Here is a 12,065-nt window from a genome sequence, read left to right on the forward strand (position 1 = left end):
CTTTAAGGATTTTGCATTTCTGTCTTTCAATGTAATCATTAGCTCATTTGTGTTGCAAACACAGGAATGAAAGTTTTCAGGAAAACATCCCACTCGTCCCTGGGTGGGCTTGAACCACCAACCTTTCGGTTAACAGCCGAACACGCTAACCGATTGCGCCACAGAGACAACCACTTGTGACTGTTTTCAGAGAAGCAGTGAGGATTATGACTTTAAACCTTCAGCATTCCAGAGGGCTTAGTGACCATAGCAGAAGAATTGACAGTTGTATCTCAACTGTTTATACATTATTTCATGATGGTGAGAACTTGTACTCCTAAATTGTCTTTACGAATCTTGAAGAAGAGATTTGGAAAAAAAGTCAGATATTTATGGTTTTTTATCATTTGGGAAGAAAGTGGCAAAAAGTTGGCACTTTCGAAGCTTGAAGAAGAGATTTGGAGAAAAAATAGTCAGGAATTAATGTGTTTTATCATTTGTGAAGAAAGCACCATGAAAAGCAGAGTGGCGCAGCGGAAGCGTGCTGGGCCCATAACCCAGAGGTCGATGGATCGAAACCATCCTCTGCTAGATGTCGTTTTTACATAGGGTTAATAACTTCTGTCATTGATGATATTGCATTAAAACAGCATTCTCCCCTCGGACAAAAACAGCTTTACAGAAAGCAGAGTGGCGCAGCGGAAGCGTGCTGGGCCCATAACCCAGAGGTCGATGGATCGAAACCATCCTCTGCTAGATGTCATTTTTACATAGGGTTAATAACTTCTGTCATTGATGATATTGCATTAAAACAGCATTCTCCCCTCGGACAAACCACTATAAGAAAAGCAGAGTGGCGCAGCGGAAGCGTGCTGGGCCCATAACCCAGAGGTTGATGGATCGAAACCATCCTCTGCTAATTTTGTTTTTATAATGTCACTTTTCTGTTTAAGCACAACTGGCGTTGCATAAGATTAATTGGCACGTAGGGTTAACAACTTGTGTCATTTATGATATTGTATGAAAACGGCATTCTCCCCTTGCCAGCCACTATTTTGGTAACGGCTGCCCGAATTATTAACAACATGTAGTATTGTAGACGTGGCCTAAGTTAAAAAACAAAAAATTAATAATCTAAGCATTCCAAAATTGGCACTATGCCAAGAAGTTTTTCATGTGTTTTTTCATGGAAGGATTGGCATGCTTTGTCTGGAAAATAACTTTCCACAAGTGGAATAAGAAGATTTAGCTTAATGTTGGAAAGCTTTAAGGATTTTGCATTTCTGTCTTTCAATGTAATCATTAGCTCATTGGTGTTGCAAACACAGGTATGAAAGTTTTCAGGAAAACATCCCACTCGTCCCTGGGTGGGCTTGAACCACCAACCTTTCGGTTAACAGCCGAACGCGCTAACCGATTGCGCCACAGAGACAACCACTTGTGACTGTCTTCAGAGAAGCAGTGAGGATTATGACTTTAAACCTTCAGCATTCCAGAGGGCTTAGTGACCATAGCAGAAGAATTGACAGTTGTATCTCAACTGTTTATACATTATTTCATGATGGTGAGAACTTGTACTCCTAAATTGTCTTTACGAATCTTGAAGAAGAGATTTGGAAAAAAAAGTCAGATATTCATGGTTTTTTATCATTTGGGAAGAAAGTGGCAAAAAGTTGGCACTTTCGAAGCTTGAAGAAGAGATTTGGAGAAAAAAAAGTCAGGAATTAATGTGTTTTATCATTTGTGAAGAAAGCACCATGAAAAGCAGAGTGGCGCAGCGGACGCGTGCTGGGCCCATAACCCAGAGGTAGATGGATCGAAACCATCCTCTGCTAGATGTCATTTTTACATAGGGTTAATAACTTCTGTCATTGATGATATTGCATGAAAACAGCATTCTCCCCTCGGACAAAGAGCTTTACAGAAAGCAGAGTGGCGCAGCGGAAGCGTGCTGGGCCCATAACCCAGAGGTCGATGGATCAAAACCGTCCTCTGCTAGATGTCATTTTTACATAGGGTTAATAACTTCTGTCATTGATGATATTGCATTAAAACAGCATTCTCCCCTCGGACAAACCACTATATGAAAAGCAGAGTGGCGCAGCTGAAGCGTGCTGGGCCCATAACCCAGAGGTCAATGGATCAAAACCATCCTCTGCTAGATGTCATTTTTACATAGGGTTAATAACTTCTGTCATTGATGATATTGCATTAAAACAGCATTCTCCCCTCGGACAAACCGCTATAAGAAAAGCAGAGTGGCGCAGCGGAAGCGTGCTGGGCCCATAACCCAGAGGTCGATGGATCGAAACCATCCTCTACTAATTTTGTTTTTATAATGTCACTTTTCTGTTTAAGCACAACTGGCGTTGCATAAGATTAATTGGCACGTAGGGTTAACAACTTGTGTCATTTATGATATTGTATGAAAACGGCATTCTCCCCTTGCCAGCCACTATTTTGGTAACGGCTGCCCGAATTATTAACAACATGTAGTATTGTAGACGTGGCCTAAGTTAAAAAATAAAAAATTAATAATAATAATCTAAGCATTCCAAAATTGGCACTATGCCAAGAAGTTTTTCATGTGTTTTTTCATGGAAGGATTGGCATGCTTTGTCTGGAAAATAACTTTCCACAAGTGGAATACGAAGATTTAGCTTAATGTTGGAAAGCTTTAAGGATTTTGCATTTCTGTCTTTCAATGTAATCATTAGCTCATTGGTGTTGCAAACACAGGAATGAAAGTTTTCAGGAAAACATGCCACTCGTCCCTGGGTGGGCTTGAACCACCAACCTTTCGGTTAACAGCCGAACGCGCTAACCGATTGCGCCACAGAGACAACCACTTGTGACTATTTTCAGAGAAGCAGTGAGGATTATGACTTTAAACCTTCAGCATTCCAGAGGGCTTAGTGACCATAGCAGAAGAATTGACAGTTGTATCTCAACTGTTTATACATTATTTCATGATGGTGAGAACTTGTACTCCTAAATTGTCTTTACGAATCTTGAAGAAGAGATTTGGAAAAAAAAGTCAGATATTCATGGTTTTTTATCATTTGGGAAGAAAGTGGCAAAAAGTTGGCCCTTTCGAAGCTTGAAGAAGAGATTTGGAGAAAAAAAAGTCAGGAATTAATGTGTTTTATCATTTGTGAAGAAAGCACCATGAAAAGCAGAGTGGCGCAGCGGACGTGTGCTGGGCCCATAACCCAGAGGTCGATGGATCGAAACCATCCTCTGCTAGATGTCGTTTTTACATAGGGTTAATAACTTCTGTCATTGATGATATTGCATTAAAACAGCATTCTCCCCTCGGACAAACCACTATATGAAAAACAGAGTGGCGCAGCGGAAGCGTGCTGGGCCCATAACCCAGAGGTCGATGGATTGAAACCATCCTCTGCTAATTTTGTTTTTATAATGTCACTTTTCTCTTTAAGCACAACTGGCGTTGCATAAGATTAATTGGCACGTAGGGTTAACAACTTGTGTCATTTATGATATTGTATGAAAACGGCATTCTCCCCTTGCCAGCCGCTATTTTGGTAACGGCTGCCCGAATTATTAACAACATGTAGTATTGTAGACGTGGCCTAAGTTAAAAAACAAAAAATTAATAATAATAATCTAAGCATTCCAAAATTGGCACTATGCCAAGAAGTTTTTCCTGTGTTTTTTCATGGAAGGATTGGCATGCTTTGTCTGGAAAATAACTTTCCACAAGTGGAATAAGAAGATTTGGCTTAATGTTGGAAAGCTTTAAGGATTTTGCATTTCTGTCTTTCAATGTAATCATTAGCTCATTTGTGTTGCAAACACAGGAATGAAAGTTTTCAGGAAAACATCCCACTCGTCCCTGGGTGGGCTTGAACCACCAACCTTTCGGTTAACAGCCGAACGCGCTAACCGATTGCGCCACAGAGACAACCACTTGTGACTGGTTTCAGAGAAGCAGTGAGGATTATGACTTTAAACCTTCAGCATTCCAGAGGGCTTAGTGACCATAGCAGAAGAATTGACAGTTGTATCTCAACTGTTTATACATTATTTCATGATGGTGAGAACTTGTACTCCTAAATTGTCTTTACGAATCTTGAAGAAGAGATTTGGAAAAAAAAGTCAGATATTCATGGTTTTTTATCATTTGGGAAGAAAGTGGCAAAAAGTTGGCACTTTCGAAGCTTCAAGAAGAGATTTGGAGAAAAAAAAGTCAGGAATTAATGTGTTTTATCATTTGTGAAGAAAGCACCATGAAAAGCAGAGTGGCGCAGCGGAAGCGTGCTGGGCCCATAACCTAGAGGTCGATGGATCGAAACCGTCCTCTGCTAGATGTCGTTTTTACATAGGGTTAATAACTTCTGTCATTGATGATATTGCATTAAAACAGCATTCTCCCCTCGGACAAAAACAGCTTTACAGAAAGCAGAGTGGCGCAGCGGAAGCGTGCAGGGCCCGTAACCCAGAGGTCGATGGATCGAAACCATCCTCTGCTAGATGTCGTTTTTACATAGGGTTAATAACTTCTGTCATTGATGATATTGCATTAAAACAGCATTCTCCCCTCGGACAAAAACAGCTTTACAGAAAGCAGAGTGGCGCAGCGGAAGCGTGCAGGGCCCGTAACCCAGAGGTCGATGGATCGAAACCATCCTCTGCTAGATGTCGTTTTTACATAGGGTTAATAATTTCTGTCATTGATGATATTGCATTAAAACAGCATTCTCCCCTCGGACAAACCACTATAAGTAAAGCAGAGTGGCGCAGCGGAAGCGTGCTGGGCCCATAACCCAGAGGTCGATGGATCGAAACCATCCTCTGCTAATTTTGTTTTTATAATGTCACTTTTCTGTTTAAGCACAACTGGCGTTGCATAAGATTAATTGGCACGTAGGGTTAGCAACTTGTGTCATTTATGATATTGTATGAAAACGGCATTCTCCCCTTGCCAGCCACTATTTTGGTAACGGCTGCCCGAATTATTAACAACATGTAGTATTGTAGACGTGGCCTAAGTTAAAAAACAAAAAATTAATAATAATAATCTAAGCATTCCAAAATTGGCACTATGCCAAGAAGTTTTTCCTGTGTTGTTTCATGGAAGGATTGGCATGCTTTGTCTGGAAAATAACTTTCCACAAGTGGAATAAGAAGATTTGGCTTAATGTTGGAAAGCTTTAAGGATTTTGCATTTCTGTCTTTCAATGTAATCATTAGCTCATTTGTGTTGCAAACACAGGAATGAAAGTTCTCAGGAAAACATCCCACTCGTCCCTGGGTGGGCTTGAACCACCAACCTTTCGGTTAACAGCCGAACGCGCTAACCGATCGCGCCACAGAGACAACCACTTGTGACTGTTTTCAGAGAAGCAGTGAGGATTATGACTTTAAACCTTCAGCATTCCAGAGGGCTTAGTGACCATAGCAGAAGAATTGACAGTTGTATCTCAACTGTTTATACATTATTTCATGATGGTGAGAACTTGTACTCCTAAATTGTCTTTACGAATCTTGAAGAAGAGATTTGGAAAAAAAAGTCAGATATTCATGGTTTTTTATCATTTGGGAAGAAAGTGGCAAAAAGTTGGCACTTTCGAAGCTTGAAGAAGAGATTTGGAGAAAAAAAAGTCAGGAATTAATGTGTTTTATCATTTGTGAAGAAAGCACCATGAAAAGCAGAGTGGTGCAGCGGAAGCGTGCTGGGCCCATAACCCAGAGGTCGATGGATCGAAACCATCTTCTGCTAGATGTCATTTTTACATAGGGTTAATAACTTCTGTCATTGATGATATTGCATTAAAACAGCATTCTCCCCTCGACCAAAAACAGCTTTACAGAAAGCAGAGTGGCGCAGCGGAAGCGTGCTGGGCCCATAACCCAGAGGTCGATGGATCGAAACCATCCTCTGCTAGATGTCATTTTTACATAGGGTTAATAACTTCTGTCATTGATGATATTGCATTAAAACAGCATTCTCCCCTCGGACAAACCACTGTAAGAAAAGCAGAGTGGCGCAGCGGAAGCGTGCTGGGCCCATAACCCAGAGGTCGATGGATGGAAACCATCCTCTGCTAATTTTGTTTTTATAATGTCACTTTTCTGTTTAAGCACAACTGGCGTTGCATAAGATTAATTGGCACGTAGGGTTAACAACTTGTGTCATTTATGATATTGTATGAAAACGGCATTCTCCCCTTGCCAGCCACTATTTTGGTAACGGCTGCCCGAATTATTAACAACATGTAGTATTGTAGACGTGGCCTAAGTTAAAAAACAAAAAATTAATAATAATAATCATCTAAGCATTCCAAAATTGGCACTATGCCAAGAAGTTTTTCATGTGTTTTTTCATGGAAGGATTGGCATGCTTTGTCTGGAAAATAACTTTCCACAAGTGGAATAAGAAGATTTAGCTTAATGTTGGAAAGCTTTAAGGATTTTGCGTTTCTGTCTTTCAATGTAATCATTAGCTCATTGGTGTTGCAAACACAGGAATGAAAGTTTTCAGGAAAACATCCCACTCGTCCCTGGGTGGGCTTGAACCACCAACCTTTCGGTTAACAGCCGAGCGCGCTAACCGATTGCGCCACAGAGACAACCACTTTTGACTGTCTTCAGAGAAGCAGTGAGGATTATGACTTTAAACCTTCAGCATTCCAGAGGGCTTAGTGACCATAGCAGAAGAATTGACAGTTGTATCTCAACTGTTTATACATTATTTCATGATGGTGAGAACTTGTACTCCTAAATTGTCTTTACGAATCTTGAAGAAGAGATTTGGAAAAAAAAGTCAGATATTCATGGTTTTTTATCATTTGGGAAGAAAGTGGCAAAAAGTTGGCCCTTTCGAAGCTTAAAGAAGAGATTTGGAGAAAAAAAAGTCAGGAATTAATGTGTTTTATCATTTGTGAAGAAAGCACCATGAAAAGCAGAGTGGCGCAGCGGACGCGTGCTGGGCCCATAACCCAGAGGTCGATGGATCGAAACCATCCTTTGCTAGATGTCATTTTTACATAGGGTTAATAACTTCTGTCATTGATGATATTGCATGAAAACAGCATTCTCCCCTCGGACAAACAGCTTTACAGAAAGCAGAGTGGCGCAGCGGAAGCGTGCTGGGCCCATAACCCAGAGGTCGATGGATCGAAACCGTTCTCTGCTAGATGTCATTTTTACATAGGGTTAATAACTTCTGTCATTGATGATATTGCATTAAAACAGCATTCTCCCCTCGGACAAACCACTATATGAAAAACAGAGTGGCGCAGCGGAAGCGTGCTGGGCCCATAACCCAGAGGTCGATGGATCGAAACCATCTTCTGCTAGATGTCATTTTTACATAGGGTTAATAACTTCTGTCATTGATGATATTGCATTAAAACAGCATTCTCCCCTCGGACAAGCCACTATAAAAAAAGCAGAGTGGCGCAGCGGAAGCGTGCTGGGCCCATAACCCAGAGGTCGATGGATCGAAACCATCCTCTGCTAATTTTGTTTTTATAATGTCACTTTTCTGTTTAAGCACAACTGGCGTTGCATAAGATTAATTGGCACGTAAGGGTTAACAACTTGTGTCATTTATGATATTGTATGAAAACGGCATTCTCCCCTTGCCAGCCACTATTTTGGTAACGGCTGCCCGAATTATTAACAACATGTAGTATTGTAGACGTGGCCTAAGTTAAAAAACAAAAAATTAATAATAATAATCTAAGCATTCCAAAATTGGCACTATGCCAAGAAGTTTTTCATGTGTTTTTTCATGGAAGGATTGGCATGCTTTGTCTGGAAAATAACTTTCCACAAGTGGAATAAGAAGATTTAGCTTAATGTTGGAAAGCTTTAAGGATTTTGCATTTCTGTCTTTCAATGTAATCATTAGGTCATTGGTGTTGCAAACACAGGAATGAAAGTTTTCAGGAAAACATCCCACTCGTCCCTGGGTGGGCTTGAACCACCAACCTTTCGGTTAACAGCCGAACGCACTAACCGATTGCGCCACAGAGACAACCACTTGTGACTGTTTTCAGAGAAGCAGTGAGGATTATGACTTTAAACCTTCAGCATTCCAGAGGGCTTAGTGACCATAGCAGAAGAATTGACAGTTGTATCTCAACTGTTTATACATTATTTCATGATGGTGAGAACTTGTACTCCTAAATTGTCTTTACGAATCTTGAAGAAGAGATTTGGAAAAAAAAGTCAGATATTCATGGTTTTTTATCATTTGGGAAGAAAGTGGCAAAAAGTTGGCACTTTCGAAGCTTGAAGAAGAGATTTGGAGAAAAAAAAGTCAGGAATTAATGTGTTTTATCATTTGTGAAGAAAGCACCATGAAAAGCAGAGTGGCGCAGCGGAAGCGTGCTGGGCCCATAACCCAGAGGTCGATGGATCGCAACCATCCTCTGCTAGATGTCGTTTTTACATAGGGTTAATAACTTCTGTCATTGATGATATTGCATTAAAACAGCATTCTCCCCTCGGACAAGCAGCTTTACAGAAAGCAGAATGGCGCAGCGGAAGCGTGCTGGGCCCATAACCCAGAGGTCGATGGATCGAAACCATCCGCTGCTAGATGTCATTTTTACATAGGGTTAATAACTTCTGTCATTGATGATATTGCATTAAAACAGCATTCTCCCCTCGGACAAACCACTATATAAAAAGCAGAGTGGCGCAGCGGAAGTGTTCTGGGCCCATAACCCAGAGGTCGATGGATCGAAACCATCCTCTGCTAGTTTTGTTTTTATAATGTCACTTTTCTGTTTAAGCACAACTGGCGTTGCATAAGATTAATTGGCACGTAGGGTTAACAACTTGTGTCATTTATGATATTGTATGAAAACGGCATTCTCCCCTTGCCAGCCACTATTTTGGTAACGGCTGCCCGAATTATTAACAACATGTAGTATTGTAGACGTGGCCTAAGTTAAAAAACAAAAAATTAATAATAATAATCTAAGCATTCCAAAATTGGCACTATGCCAAGAAGTTTTTCCTGTGTTTTTTCATGGAAGGATTGGCATGCTTTGTCTGGAAAATAACTTTCCACAAGTGGAATAAGAAGATTTGTCTTAATGTTGGAAAGCTTTAAGGATTTTGCATTTCTGTCTTTCAATGTAATCATTAGCTCATTTGTGTTGCAAACACAGGAATGAAAGTTTTCAGGAAAACATCCCACTCGTCCCTGGGTGGGCTTGAACCACCAACCTTTCGGCTAACAGCCGAACACGCTAACCGATTGCGCCACAGAGACAACCACTTGTGACTGTTTTCAGAGAAGCAGTGAGGATTATGACTTTAAACCTTCAGCATTCCCGAGGTCTTAGTGACCATAGCAGAAGAATTGACAGTTGTATCTCAACTGTTTATACATTATTTCATGATGGTGAGAACTTGTACTCCTAAATTGTCTTTACGAATCTTGAAGAAGAGATTTGGAAAAAAAAGTCAGATATTCATGGTTTTTTATCATTTGGGAAGAAAGTGGCAAAAAGTTGGCACTTTCGAAGCTTGAAGAAGAGATTTGGAGAAAAAAAGTCAGGAATTAATGTGTTTTATCATTTGTGAACAAAGCGCCATGAAAAGCAGAGTGGCGCAGCGGAAGCGTGCTGGGCCCGTAACCCAGAGGTCGATGGATCGCAACCATCCTCTGCTAGATGTCGTTTTTACATAGGGTTAATAACTTCTGTCATTGATGATATTGCATTAAAACAGCATTCTCCCCTCGGACAAACAGCTTTACAGAAAGCAGAGTGGCGCAGCGGAAGCGTGCTGGGCCCATAACCCAGAGGTCGATGGATCGAAACCATCCTCTGCTAGATGTCATTTTTACATAGGGTTAATAACTTCTGTCATTGATGATATTGCATTAAAACAGCATTCTCCCCTCAGACAAAAACAGCTTTACAGAAAGCAGAGTGGCGCAGCGGAAGCGTGCTGGGCCCATAACCCAGAGGTCGATGGATCGAAACCATCCTCTGCTAGATGTCATTTTTACATAGGGTTAATAACTTCTGTCATTGATGATATTGCATTAAAACAGCATTCTCCCCTCGGAAAAACCACTATAAGAAAAGCAGAGTGGCGCAGCGGAAGCGTGCTGGGCCCATAACCCAGAGGTCGATGGATCGAAACCATCCTCTGCTAATTTTGTTTTTATAATGTCACTTTTCTGTTTAAGCACAACTGGCGTTGCATAAGATTAATTGGCACGTAGGGTTAACAACTTGTGTCATTTATGATATTGTATGAAAACGGCATTCTCCCCTTGCCAGCCACTATTTTGGTAACGGCTGCCCGAATTATTAACAACATGTAGTATTGTAGACGTGGCCTAAGTTAAAAAACAAAAAATTAATAATAATAATCTAAGCATTCCAAAATAGGCACTATGCCAAGAAGTTTTTCATGTGTTTTTTCATGGAAGGATTGGCATGCTTTGTCTGGAAAATAACTTTCCACAAGTGGAATAAGAAGATTTAGCTTAATGTTGGAAAGCTTTAAGGATTTTGCATTTCTGTCTTTCAATGTAATCATTAGCTCATTGGTGTTGCAAACACAGGAATGAAAGTTTTCAGGAAAACATCCCCCTCGTTCTTGGGTGGGCTTGAACCACCAACCTTTCGGTTAACAGCCGAACGCACTAACCGATTGCGCCACAGAGACAACCACTTGTGGCTGTTTTCAGAGAAGCAGTGAGGATTATGACTTTAAACCTTCAGCATTCCAGAGGGCTTAGTGACCATAGCAGAAGAATTGACAGTTGTATCTCAACTGTTTATACATTATTTCATGATGGTGAGAACTTGTACTCCTAAATTGTCTTTACGAATCTTGAAGAAGAGATTTGGAAAAAAAAGTCAGATATTCATGGTTTTTTATCATTTGGGAAGAAAGTGGCAAAAAGTTGGCACTTTCGAAGCTTGAAGAAGAGATTTGGAGAAAAAAAAGTCAGGAATTAATGTGTTTTATCATTTGTGAAGAAAGCACCATGAAAAGCAGAGTGGCGCAGCGGAAGCGTGCTGGGCCCATAACCCAGAGGTCGATGGATCGAAACCATCCTCTGCTAGATGTCATTTTTACATAGGGTTAATAACTTCTGTCATTGATGATATTGCATTAAAACAGCATTCTCCCCTCGGACAAACCACTATAAGAAAAGCAGAGTGGCGCAGCGGAAGCGTGCTGGGCCCATAACCCAGAGGTCGATGGATCGAAACCATCCTCTGCTAATTTTGTTTTTATAATGTCACTTTTCTGTTTAAGCACAACTGGCGTTGCATAAGATTAATTGGCACGTAGGGTTAACAACTTGTGTCATTTATGATATTGTATGAAAACGGCATTCTCCCCTTGCCAGCCACTATTTTGGTAACGGCTGCCCGAATTATTAACAACATGTAGTATTGTAGACGTGGCCTAAGTTAAAAAACAAAAAATTAATAATAATAATCTAAGCATTCCAAAATAGGCACTATGCCAAGAAGTTTTTCCTGTGTTTTTTCATGGAAGGATTGGCATGCTTTGTCTGGAAAATAACTTTCCACAAGTGGAATAAGAAGATTTAGCTTAATGTTGGAAAGCTTTAAGGATTTTGCATTTCTGTCTTTCAATGTAATCATTAGCTCATTGGTGTTGCAAACACAGGAATGAAAGTTTTCAGGAAAACATCCCCCTCGTTCTTGGGTGGGCTTGAACCACCAACCTTTCGGTTAACAGCCGAACGCACTAACCGATGGCGCCACAGAGACAACCACTTGTGGCTGTTTTCAGAGAAGCAGTGAGGATTATGACTTTAAACCTTCAGCATTCCAGAGGGCTTAGTGACCATAGCAGAAGAATTGACAGTTGTATCTCAACTGTTTATACATTATTTCATGATGGTGAGAACTTGTACTCCTAAATTGTCTTTACGAATCTTGAAGAAGAGATTTGGAAAAAAAAGTCAGATATTCATGGTTTTTTATCATTTGGGAAGAAAGTGGCAAAAAGTTGGCCCTTTCGAAGCTTGAAGAAGAGATTTGGAGAAAAAAAAGTCAGGAATTAATGTGTTTTATCATTTGTGAAGAAAGCACCATGAAAAG

At 40.5% G+C, this 12,065-nt stretch overlaps 3 non-coding genes across 3 annotated transcripts; all 3 read right to left on the bottom strand.

Annotated features, from left to right (window-relative positions):
• Positions 1 to 1,337: 1,337 nt before the first annotated feature.
• TRNAN-GUU (transfer RNA asparagine (anticodon GUU)) lies at positions 1,338 to 1,411 on the bottom strand. Its single transcript has one exon. It is a non-coding gene; the product is annotated as a tRNA-Asn (tRNA).
• A 1,337-nt stretch (positions 1,412 to 2,748) lies between these two features.
• On the bottom strand, positions 2,749 to 2,822 carry TRNAN-GUU (transfer RNA asparagine (anticodon GUU)). The gene has a single exon. It is a non-coding gene; the product is annotated as a tRNA-Asn (tRNA).
• A 1,011-nt stretch (positions 2,823 to 3,833) lies between these two features.
• On the bottom strand, positions 3,834 to 3,907 carry TRNAN-GUU (transfer RNA asparagine (anticodon GUU)). The gene has a single exon. It is a non-coding gene; the product is annotated as a tRNA-Asn (tRNA).
• Between the last annotated feature and the right edge of the window lie 8,158 nt (positions 3,908 to 12,065).

The sequence above is a fragment of the Spea bombifrons genome, chromosome 3 (assembly GCF_027358695.1).
Source record: "Spea bombifrons isolate aSpeBom1 chromosome 3, aSpeBom1.2.pri, whole genome shotgun sequence".
NCBI classification, from domain to species: Eukaryota; Metazoa; Chordata; class Amphibia; order Anura; family Pelobatidae; genus Spea; species Spea bombifrons.